The following is a 12,566-nucleotide window of genomic DNA, read 5'->3' as shown; positions in this document are numbered from 1 at the left end:
AATGAAAAAAATTAAAAGGAGAAAAAAGGAGGAGATAATATGGAGAATATGATCAGGCCAGAGACTAGAACGAAGTTATACACTAGATTTTGGGTATATTTTGGTCTGTTAGAAGAAACTGTATCCCAAAATTTCCAAGAAAGAAGAACTTATATGTATACAAAAAATAAAGTTAAATACAATGGAGGGATAGAATATGACTATAAAAATGAAAATTAAAAGATTTTTAAAAAGGTATTATAAGATAAGATGTTGGTTAATATGGGAAAGAGGAAAAATTGAAAAATAGAAAAAAAAATAAATTAAAACAATTTAACTTTGAAAGACTAAAGAATCATGGTAAGAAAGCCATGAATTCTATGAGCTTTATTTGCATAACGCTGGAGTTTTGCAGTTCTCATTGATTGTTAAACTTGGTCTTGGCTGGATGTTCTTGCTGATCTTCTGGGGGAGGGGCCTGTTGCAGTGATTCTCAAATGTCTTTGCCTGAGGCAGAATTTCACAGTCTTTGCCAGGGGCCAGGCTAAGCAATCTACTGGGTTGGTTTTGCTCTCAGTAGCTTTTGTTCCCTGAATGCTTTCCCTACAGCATTGGAGGACAGGAATGAAGATGGTGGCCTCCCAATCTCGGAACCCATAGTTGCTGAGAGCTCAGGCCCCACTCCTCAATGAACCCTCAGAGAAAAGCAGTCCATCCCTCCTATATCTCTGGTCTCTGGATGCACTCCGTGCTCACCTGGCCTGTGACCCAGCATTTCTATCTCTGGTGCAGAACCCTGTTTGGAATCTCCAAACCCAGCTGATTCCTGCAGCACGCTTCTACACCTTTCCTCCCAGGAGAAGAAGATGAGTCTCCCTGGATCTACAGCCTGTTGGGTCCCTGCTTGAGCAGTGGCCTGACTGCTGTGGATCACAGTTTTGGCAATTCTGAGCTGAGAGCCCACTCCTTGGCTCTATCTCTGCTGCCAACTTCCCCGCTCTAATACCTGAGAGCTCTGTTGCACTCAGGCACTCCTGATCTTTCTGTGACCCCAAGGGACCTGAGACCACTGTCCCTGTGAGGGCTCCACCCCCGGCTTAGCCTCTGGAGTGACGTCCCTCAGTGAAGCAGACTTCTAAAATTTCCAATTTTGTGCTCCACTGCTCTACATCTTGCTGGGAGCCAGTGCCTTTCCCTGTGGTCTCTCTTCTCATGTATCCCATTGGCATGTCCTATCTTCCCGAAAATGGTCACTTTTCTGATCCTAGAATTGCTGGTATTCTTCTCTTTGATCTCCTGTTGAGTTTGTAGGTATTCAGAATGGTTTGATATCTATCTAGCTGAGTTCCTGGGACCAGACAAAATTTAGGTCTCCTACTCCTCCACTGTGTTGCTCCTCTCCAAGTTTGTTCTTTTTACCTGTTTAAGTGTAGTAACTATATTTATCTGAAATGTGTGGTTCATTTGTTTCTGTTTAGTATTCTATTTTATGTTAATTATCCTTATTTCTAATGGAAAGTTAACATATTGTTCCAGCTAGTGTTGCTGACTTTAAAAACAATACCCAAACAACAGTGGCATAAAATTCCATTTTATAATTTTATAGAGTCTGTGGGTCAAAAATTCAGACAGGACATAGTGGAAATGTTCCTTGGTTTCTAAATCTCTAATTGGGAAACCTTGAATACTGGGATGACTCAATGACTGGGTCTAGAATAATTTGAAGCTTCCTTCACACACATGTTCTGTGGGTGACTTGGTGTTGACTGTGACCTTAACTGGGGCTGTTGACCAGACTGTCTGGCCTCTTTGTGTTGTCTAGTCTCTTTAAATGTAGTCAGACTGTCTACTGACCCAGCCTCAGAAGTCACACATTTCTGCCACATTCTATTGGTTACAATAGAGTCTTAATCCTGCCCAGATTCACAAAGGGAATTATACACCTCCTCAGATGAAATAATGACAAGTTTCTAGAAGAATATATTAGATGAATAATATTGTTGCACCCCTCCTTGGAAAATAAATCTGTAGTCTGCTGGCTGGCCATCATAGTTCGCATTCCTACCACATGTAAAATACATGTTCTTCCTCCTAACAAAACACAAGATTTTTTCTTTTTCACTGCATCAGGCTCAGGCTTGAGTTCCAAAATATTATTTATATCACATCTAGGCTTGTATAAATCACCTTAGATATATTATCTTAGGTATAGCTCTTTGAATACTCTTGATATTAAATCTGAAGATTTAATATCATAAACTAAAGAGGCATGTTATCTGCCCACACCAAACATACAACAGAAGGATAGACACAAGATAAATAGTATGCACTTTTCAAAACTCAGAAAAATAGGAGATAAAAAACAGCTATTGGTCCACAGTAATTGTGAAATCAAGTCAGGCACAGTTCACAATTCCTTGGTTAGAGCTCAGTCTTCCTTACAGAGAGCTGTTTTCTATAGCTCTCATTTGTGTCTATTGGAATTTTGACCTACTCCTTTAATTATCCTTTCTTTGTAATGAATGACTTGTGTGTGCAATTGAGTTTCTCAGCCTACTACCTGCTAGGAAAAAGAAAAAAAAACAAAAACAAAAACAAAACCCAAACAAACCTAGGGATCCAAGTGTATTTTTTTAAATTTTGTACTGTTTCTCTCTCTTTCAGTATAATCTGATTCAATTCCTGTAAAATAGTATGGGATTTAAAAATTATGGGTATCAAAAAAATATAGATATCAATTTATCATCCATGAATTTAGGCAAAAAGTATATTGACAGTCCTTTTGAGACAAGTCCTCCTTACTGGATTTCCTGTGAGTATATTGTGGTGTAGTACCCTTAATTTTTTTTTTAAGCTCAATTGTTTAATGGAGTAGATATGGTATTCCTTTAAGACCCTAAACAAATATTTGTCAGTTTTAAATGGTCTATAATGCTACCTTATGGTCTATGGTCTATGATACTACCTTAGATCTTTCTGAGTTCTTAGTAAGAATTTTACAGCCTCACCCCAAATTTAATCTATGATCAAAGCCATTTTTTAATTCAAGAACTTTTTGCTGGCTGAAAACACTGGTCAGATCCTTTATATTTTCCCATAATTCCACTAAAAAAACCCCTAGTCATTATTTCATTTATCTCTCCTCTCCCATTTCATTATAGATTGGGGGAAAAAAACAAAAACAAAAACAAAAAACAAAACCTGATAATACCCTAAACATTTTGCCTGGAAATCTCAACCATATTATCAAGTTCATTAATATATTTTGTATTTTCTACATTACTATGGGAAATAGTTTTTCTAAACATTGTGTCACCACATAAGAAGAGTTACCTTTCTTCCAGGTTCCAATACCATTTTCATCACTGTCCTTTAAGCCCTTACTTGTGTCCTTATAAAGGTGTTTAAGGTTTTTGCTAATGATCTCCCTGAGGTCCTTTTGGCTTTCATTGATAGTTTCCCTAATGCCTTGCCATCTCAGTCTTCTCCCCACCTCACTACTCAATGCCAAAGACTGGGCACCTATTTTATCTCCTTTGTAGGTTACGTTTTCATTTTGTTTATGGTTTTCTGTGCCATGCAGGAGCATTTTAGTTCCATGTTGTCTCACTTGTGTATTTTTGCTTTCATTTCCCTGGCTTTGTGGCCAAATCCAAAAATCATTGCCAAGACCAATATAAAGGCGCTTACCCTTGTATTTTCTTCTAGGAGTTTTATAGTTTCGGGTTTTGCAGTCAAGTACTTAATTATTAATTTTTGCGCATGGTATAAGGTAGTGGTTCAGTTTCATTCTTTTGTATGTGGCTGTCCAGTATTTCTAACACTATTTAGTGAAGAGACTGTCCTTTCACCATTGTATACTCTTGGCTCCTTTGTCACAAATTAGTTATCATATATTTGTGGGTTTTTTTCTGGGGATCTCTGTCCTGTTCCATTGAACTATGTGTCTGTTTTACTTTAATTTTTTTATTTAAATTCCAGTTATTTAACATACAGTGTAATATTAGTTTTTGGTGTATAATGTAATGATTCAACACTTCCATACAACACCCAATGCTCATCACATCAAGTGTACTCCTTAATCCCCATCACATATTTCACTCAACACCTCACCCATGTCCTCTATGGTAATCATCAATTTTTTCTCTATAATTAAAAGTTTGTTTCTTAGAGAGCCTGGATGGCTTAGTCAGTTAAGCATCTGACTCTTGATTTCAGCTCAGGTTGTGATCTCAGGGTCCTGGGATCAAGTTGCAAGTCAGGCTCTGCACTCAACATGAGTCTGCTTGAGAGTCTCTCTCTCTCTCTCTCTCAGCCCCCTCTTTCACCTCTCACACACACACTCTCTCTCTCTAAAATAAAGGTCTCAGTGACTTATTTTGCTTAGCATAATACCCTCTAGTTCCATCCACAGCATTATAAATAGCAAGATTTCATTTTTGATGGCTGAGTAGTTTTCCATTTGTGTGTGTGTGTGTGTGTGTGTGTGTGTGTGTGTGTGTGTGTGTGTACTTCATATATATTCCATATGTATGGAATACATATATAGATCTCCTTTACCCATTCATCTGTCAATGGATATCTGGACTCTTTGCATAGTGTGACTACTATTGTGGACATTGCTGCTATAAACTTTAGGGTGCAAGTGTTCCCTCAGATCACAGCATTTGTTTCTTTGAGCTAAGTACCCAGTATTCAACTTTCTGGGGAACCTCCAGGCTGTTTTCCAGAGTGGCTGAACCAGGCTGCATTCCCACCAACAGTGTAGGAGGGTTCCCTTTTCTCCTCATCTTCTCCAACATCTGTCATTTCCTGACTTGTTAATTTTAGCCATTCTGACTGTGTAAGTTGGTATCTTACTGTGGTTTTGAATTGTATTTCCCTGACACTGAGTGATGTTGAGCACTTTTTCATGTGTCTGTTGGCCATTTGTATGTCGTCTTTGGAGAAGTGTCTGTTCATGTCTTCTGCCCATTTCTTTTTTTTTTTTTTTTAAAGATTTTATTTATTTATTTGACAGAGAGAGATCACAAGTAGATGGAGAGGCAGGCAGAGAGAGAGAGAGAGAGAGAGAGGGAAGCAGGCTCCCTGCCGAGCAGAGAGCCCGATGCGGGACTCGATCCCAGGCCCCTGAGATCATGACCTGAGCCGAAGGCAGCGGCTTAACCCACTGAGCCACCCAGGCGCCCCATTCTGCCCAATTCTTGATGAGGTTATTTATTCTTTGGGTGTTGAACACAGCACTAACAATTTTTATTATAAAGAAATAAGTTCCTTGATGTTGGAAGTGTTTCAATAAGTGCACAGATGGGACTGCTACAGAAATGTTTAAAAATGTCATTTTAACTCCTTCTTTATAACATTTTCAGCTATATAATTTAGTGAGCCTCATTCAAACTGATTAGAGGTTATAATGGTTTATATATTCAGCTTCAATTTCTGTTTAGACTATTCTCAAGGATAAAGGAACTTTGAATTTTCTTCTAGATTTATTGATATTTGCCCTGGATAAGATGAATTTGTGACCATACACTATTGTTATTTTTAATTCTGTGAAATAATGTAGAAATAAAATATCTTTGCCATAATTTTAAAATTGTAATTAGAAAGGTAGAACCAAGAAGTAATTTCACCTGGTAATAAACATAGGTTAGTTAGTAACATAAGTGAAAAGGAATGTTAAGGTTATAAATTATTTATGATCTCAACTACTATTTTTAATTCTATCCCTAACACCTAAATTTTACTTGAAACAAAGCAATAACTAATATAACACTTTGTACAAGTATATGTAATATTTGGTGTAATTGGACAAAATTTTAAGTTTTCTACTGAAAGAAAGAATTTGAAATTATTTTATTTCTGTTAAGGACAAACTGCTGGACTTTCCATTGATTCTGTCCATTTTTCCTTCATTTTAAAATGTAATGGAATTTTTAGAGTTAGAAAGGATGCTAAAAATTAGATTAGATGAACACTTTTTGCTTTGTAGGTGAGAAAACTAAATTTATGACTTGCAAGAGTGCAAAATTATTTCTCCAGTGCCCTCAAAACTAGAAATAAGGAGCAGTCTATTTTCTCTTTACTACTCTTCTTGGACTCTGCAAAGTGAAATACTCTGAACTACTACAGGTGGTATCGCGTGGATAGATAGAGTTACCCTCTATCGATATTTGCCTTTGCTTAGGTTCACCTTTCTGGATTATTGTTCATGCACTAGCATGACACACAATTTTTTTTATCATTTCGTACTTGAAAATCAAATCATAAGAGACTTAACAATGTTGAGTTCTTTTTTTTTTTAAGATTTTTATTTATTTATTTGACAGACAGAGATCACAAGTAGGCAGAGAGGCAGGCAGAGAGAGAGAGGAGGAAGCAGGCTCCCCGCAGAGCAGAGAGCCTGATGTGGGCTCGATCCCAGGACGCTGAGATCATGACCTGAGCTGAAGGCAGAGGCTTTAACCCACTGAGCCACCCAGGCACCCAACAATATTGAGTTCTAATTATTTAAATTAAAATCAACTTTAAATTGAATTTAATAATTTATTTTTTAAATTGACTAAAGTCCATTAACTTCAAGTTTCAAGATAGCTTGCACATTAATACACTCAATTGTTTTTCTTTTTTCTTTTCTTTTTAGATTTTATTTATTTATTTGACAGAGAGAAACAGTGAGAGAGGGAACACAAAGCAGGGGAAGTGAGAGGGAGATGCAGGCTTCCTGCTGAGCAGGTAGCCTGATGCTAGGCTTGATCCTAGGACTCTATGATCATGACCTGAGCCGAAGGCAGGCACTTAATGACTGAGCCACCTAGGCACCCCTCAACTGTTTTTTAGTATTAGAAAGCTTATTTTTATGACTCAGTATTTCAGTTCACTAAAAGTTAACTACTTCCCCAGTCCTGCCTACTCTAAGTACTCCATTATTAATCTGGAGATAGATAGGATGTACTAAAAAATGTTTGTGCTAGGAAAATTTTATTTTTTGATATTGACTTCTTTCTCTCTCTCTGCACTTTGAATGCTGTAACTCATATTTGAGTTTCTTTTCTTAACAATAGCACAGATTATGTGCCTGAACACATGTTTTGGCTGTTATTTTTTTAATATGTTTTTGCTTTTAAATGCAAACTGACAAAGTAATCTTAGATGTTTAATGAAACTATTGCCAGATTGTGAATCCTTATGGAGATATGTACAAGTGAAGACAAAATATTTCAACATTTGTCATAAATGTTTGCTAATGAAGATGGCCTTTAAAATGTGAATAACTTCAACTCCCTCTCATTTTTAAAATATATATTCAACTAATGAAAAACACAATAGTGTCAGTATTCTAAGAATATTTTTTAAAAATAAAATATGCATGAAAAATTACCTATGTTGTCAACATTGGAAAGATGTTCCTTATGAGGTATTCTGCTGTCTTTCTGTTTGCCGCAAATTTGCTTGAACATTAAAACTTCATACTTAGTTTTCTTCCCCGAGACAAATAAAAGCTGTTAGGGCAAAATTAGAATTGTCATCACTGCATCCTATTGGTATAGCAATATCCAATTTCCTTCCAAGGGTTCCCTTTAGTAATTATCATGACTCTAAATTTTTCTTTAATAAAGAGCATCTTAGTATCCTTTGTGGCTCCCATAAATTCATTCCATAAATTCATATGAAAATCATTGTTGAGATGCTTTTTTTTTATTTGTTTATTTGACAGATAGAAATAACAAGTAGGCAGAGAGGCAGGCAGAGAGAGAGAAGGGGAAGCAAGCTCCCCGCTGAGCAGAGAGCCTGATGTGGGGCTCGATCCCATGACTCTGGGATCATGACCTGAGCTGAAGGCAGAGGCTTTAACCTACTGAGCCACCCAGGTGCCCCTGTTGAGATGCTTTTAAATGCATTTTCAGATCTCTGTTGTATATTATTTGCTATTTCTCTTTGATATTAAGATATTTTGTAGCAATAGCTAGGACATGAATGATTTATTATATTGTATTATAGGGGATTTATTACTTCCTGTGACATAAGAACTTTGCCTATTTTTTTTAAAAGATCCCAATCTACTGTCTTTTTTTACTGTTTTGTTGTTCCTAATGATTCCTTATATTGCACCTAAAAGAATATTTAAATTTGGCATATTTTACATCTTTTTTTTTTTTCATAAATGTATGAGGTTGGGGTTATTATACCTGATTGAAAAAAAAAAAGCCTAGGAACAAAGTTCGCATGATTGTGGATTCAGTAATGAATTTTAACTGTCAGTTGGGTTTGATTCACGAAGGTCGTGATGGAAATAATAAGAATAATCTGCAAGATACTTACATGCCAGAAATAAGAAGTTTGGAAATCAGAGATTATAAGTGCTTCTCTGTTGCTACAAATGCAACTATCTGTTGTTATTGGAATGATGCCTCACAGCATCAGATGGGAGAGGCAGTTAATATATGCGTAACTACTTTTATTTGATGGTAAGTTAGGATAACAGACAGATAAAATTTGTAATTAAAAACCATGCCATGCTTGACTTCTGTTTCTGTCCATGTAAATTTCTGGGGCAGACCTTATTGTCTGCTAAAAAAGCTAGATAAAATATATGAAACATCTGTGTCCAGTCATTGGCACAACAGGAAACACTGAATGCAAACCTTGAGAGAAGGTATAAATGATATGAGAAGTAAAATTTTACTGTACTTCTTAACTAGATGTACTTTTTAGACCACAGTACAAGAAGGAAGAATACAAGCAGAACTGGCCATTTTTCAAGATGGGGAGAAAAAAGTAGGAGTTTTTAGAGTCTGAGGCAGCTGAAATTTGCAGGGCAGAATAATACAGTGAGGTAAGTATAAAGTAAAAAGAACTCAAGAAATCAGCAGAAGAATCCTATTGAGTCTTTGGCTATTTACTGATCTATACCTATACAATGTGTGACTCCAGAAATCCAAGCAAGACAACTCTCAAGGAACTATAAATTGAATAATCCCTAGTGCTCACACAGAGCTGGGAATTATTTGCATTTCTTTCAGCCAAATAGGATTCTGAATTAAGCATGCAAAGTCAAGCATCCAATACAAAATTATTAGACATATGGGAAGTTTCTAATGTGACCCACAATCAAGAAAGAAAACCAGTTAACAGAAAAAGACCTAGAAATAATGGAGATCATGGGATTTGAGACAAGACTTAAAATATTTATTTTATGTATAATAAATATGCTTAAGAACATAGAGGAAAAAAGAACATAATTAGGAGAGAAATGGCATTCATAGAAAAGAACAAAAAAATATTTTTCCAGATGAAAAATGTAATAGCTAAGATGCAGAATTCACTGGGTGAGTATAAAATAATGTAAAATATTGGTGAAAAAAATGGAGGCAGGGAGAACTTAAAGGACTGTTTAGGTCAAAGTATAAAGATTAAGAAAAAAAAAAGAAAATGAACCCTATTAATTACTTGTAAAGCATTGTCATATAGTCTAGCATGCTGAACTGCAGTTCTAGGAAAAGAGGAGAGAGGAACAGAAAATTATTTCAAGGAATAATGTTCCCAAATTTGATAGATGCCATTAATACACATATCAAAAAAAAAAAGAAAGAAAAAAGAAAAAGAAAAGCTCAGTGATTCTCATGTAGAATAATCACATATATGACCACAGCACGAAACATTCTAATAAATTTTCTGAAATCGAAGGATAATGAAATTTAAATTTTATTATAAAAGCAGCCAGAGAGAAAAGAAACACAATACAGTTAGGAAAAAAATATACACAGCTATCTCATTAAAAATAATTTGACTAATTAAATAATTATTTAATAGTGGAATTATTATTGGCAGCCATCATGCTGCCCAGCCATGGTCAAACCCTCTGTGTTCTTTGACATAGCCTTGGATGGTGAGCCCCTGGGTTGTATCTCCTTTGAACTGTTTGCAGACAAATTTCCAAAGACATCATAAAACTTTCCTGCTATTTGCACTGGGAAGAAAGGATTTAACTATAAATGTTCCTGATTTCACAGGATTATTCTGGGATTTAAGTGCAAGGGTAGTGACTTCACGTGCCTTGATGGTACCGGCAACAAGTCCATCTGTGGGGAGAAATTTAAAAAATTTAATGATGTACCCAAAGCGTACAGATCCTGGCATCCTGTCATAGCAAAAGATGAACCCAACACAGAGTGTTCCCACTGTTTTATCTGCACTGTGAAGACTGAGTAGTTGGATGGCAAGCATGTGGTCTTTGGCAGGGTGAAAGAGGGCATTAATATTGTGGAAGCCATGGAGTGCCTTGGGTCCAGGAATGGCAAGACCAGCAAGAAAATCACCATTGCTGACTGTGGACAAATCTAATAAATGTGACTGTGTTTTATCTTAACTACTAGACCACTCTTTCTATAGTCCAGGAGGGCACCTCTTTATGCCCATCTGCTTGAAATATCCTACAATATTTGTGCTCTCACTGCAGTTCTGTGACTTCCATATTTTCCTTATTCCTTCTAAGTCTTGCTGGATTGAAGAGTTAAGATTATGATTATGAAATAAAAAATAAACAACAACAAAAAAAATAATGGAAGAACATCTTTAAAGTGCTGAAAGGAGAAAAAAATGTGCCAAACTATAAATTCCTGCACAGTATAACTACTATTTAAAAATGAATGTGACTCAGTCAAGCTTGCCTCAGTCCCAGCATGGCAGGCCCCTTACCCAAATAACCAGCACAAACCCCTGCCCACACCTTACCCCTAAAGCCTAGAGTTTTAAAAGTCTACAGGTATGACTGGGATAGAGTCCACAGGGCACTTACTTGGTCCTGGACAGAAGGCAGACAAACAACTCCAGGGGAAGACATCATGGAAGTAGCACTCTGAAAAAATGCCTGGGGCACAGAATGGGAAATTATTAATTCTTCTCTAAGCATGACCCTGACAGGCAACATTCACAGTGAGGCTTTTTGACACCATTTCTACCCCCAAACCTGTCACCGTAAACACAGAGACACTAGGCGGATACAGCACAACATGAACATTGGCTGCCTAACTTGCTTACATCAAGCCCCAACCTGTTGCACTGTGGTGTGACTGCCTTTCTCAGTCAAGCTTGCTTCAGTCCCAGTGAGGCCTCTCCCCCAGAAGACCAGCACACATCTCTTGACCAGAGTGCTTCAGTTCTGATGGAGTTCCTCTCAGGTCTTATTTCACAAGAAGACTAAAGCACACCTAGTTAAAATTCATCATATTCAGGCCAGAGAACAAATAATGTCCATAGCAAGCAAGGAGAGCCTTTGAAGACAACTGGCCTGAAGGATAGAGAAACCAAAGCACAGCAGCAGAGTGCACACAGCACACATGGGAGACAGTCCCTGAAGCACCAGGTCCTTGGAACTCCATGACTTCTTTATAAGTCATTTCTTTTGGGAGCAGGAGACATGCCTGGCTCTTTTAACACAAAGAAGAAGGCAAGAGACAGACAAAATACTAAGATGGAAGAATTCATTCCAAATGAAACAACAAGAAAGGACAAAGTCAGAGATCTAAATGAAGTAGATATAAGTAACATGTCTGATGGAGAATGTAAATCAGAAATAATAAGGATACACATTGGGCTCAGGAAAAGAATAGAAAACATCAGTAAGACCCTTACCACAGTGATGAAAGAGTTAAAAAATAATCGAGAGGTGAAGAATGCAATAAACAAGATTGGAAGCACGCTTGATGCAATGAACAGCAGGGTAGAAGAAGCAGAGGAAGTATTGACGTAGAAGACAAAATAATGGAAAAATAATGAACTGAACAAAAGAGAGAAGGAAGAATTATGCAACACAAAAATGGACTGAGGGAACTCAGTGACTCCATCAAATGTGGTAGCATTTATATTATAGGAGTCCAAGGAGAACAGAAAGAGAGAGGCAAAAAAATTATTTGAAGAAATAATAGATGAAAAATTTTCTAATCTGAACAGATATCCAGATCCAGAAGGTACAGAGATCTCCCATCAAAATCAACAAAAGCAGACCCATACAAGACACTGTAATTAAATTTGCAAAGTGTGATAATAATGAAAAAATCTTAAAAGCTGTAAGACAAAAAAATGTCCTTAACTTACAAAGGAAAACCCATAAGGCTAGGTGGAGATTTTTCAACAGAAATGTGGCAAGCCAGAAGAGAATACCATAATACATTTAAAGTGCTATTTAGGAAAAAACCGAAACCAAGAATACTCCATCCAACAAGACTATCATTCAGAATAGATGGAGACATAGTTTCCAAGAAAAACAAACAAACAAACAAAAAATAAGGGAGTTCATGAAATATCAGTGACTCTTCAAATGGAAAGAAAAGACCAAAAGTGACAAAGGCAAGAATGGATCAGAGAAAATCTTCAGAAATAACCACAAAACCAGTAATAAAATGGCAATAAATATGTATCTATCAATAAGGATGTTGAATGTAAATGGACTAAATACTTTAATCAAGACACAGGGTTACATAATGGATGAAAAAACAAGACCCAAGGATAAGCTGCCTACAAGAGATTGCTTTTAGACCTAAAGTCTCCTACAGATTGAAAGTGAGGGGATGGAGAAATGTTTGTCA

General features: G+C 36.6%; 1 pseudogene; it reads left to right on the top strand.

The window, feature by feature from the left end:
- The first annotated feature begins 9,828 nt into the window (after positions 1 to 9,828).
- Positions 9,829 to 10,323, top strand: LOC123937255 (annotated as a pseudogene).
- Positions 10,324 to 12,566: the final 2,243 nt, after the last annotated feature.

This window comes from Meles meles, chromosome 2 (assembly GCF_922984935.1).
Source record: "Meles meles chromosome 2, mMelMel3.1 paternal haplotype, whole genome shotgun sequence".
NCBI classification, from domain to species: domain Eukaryota; kingdom Metazoa; phylum Chordata; class Mammalia; order Carnivora; family Mustelidae; genus Meles; species Meles meles.
Note: the sequence above shows the minus strand (reverse complement) of the source record. Positions and strands in the feature narration are given on the sequence as shown.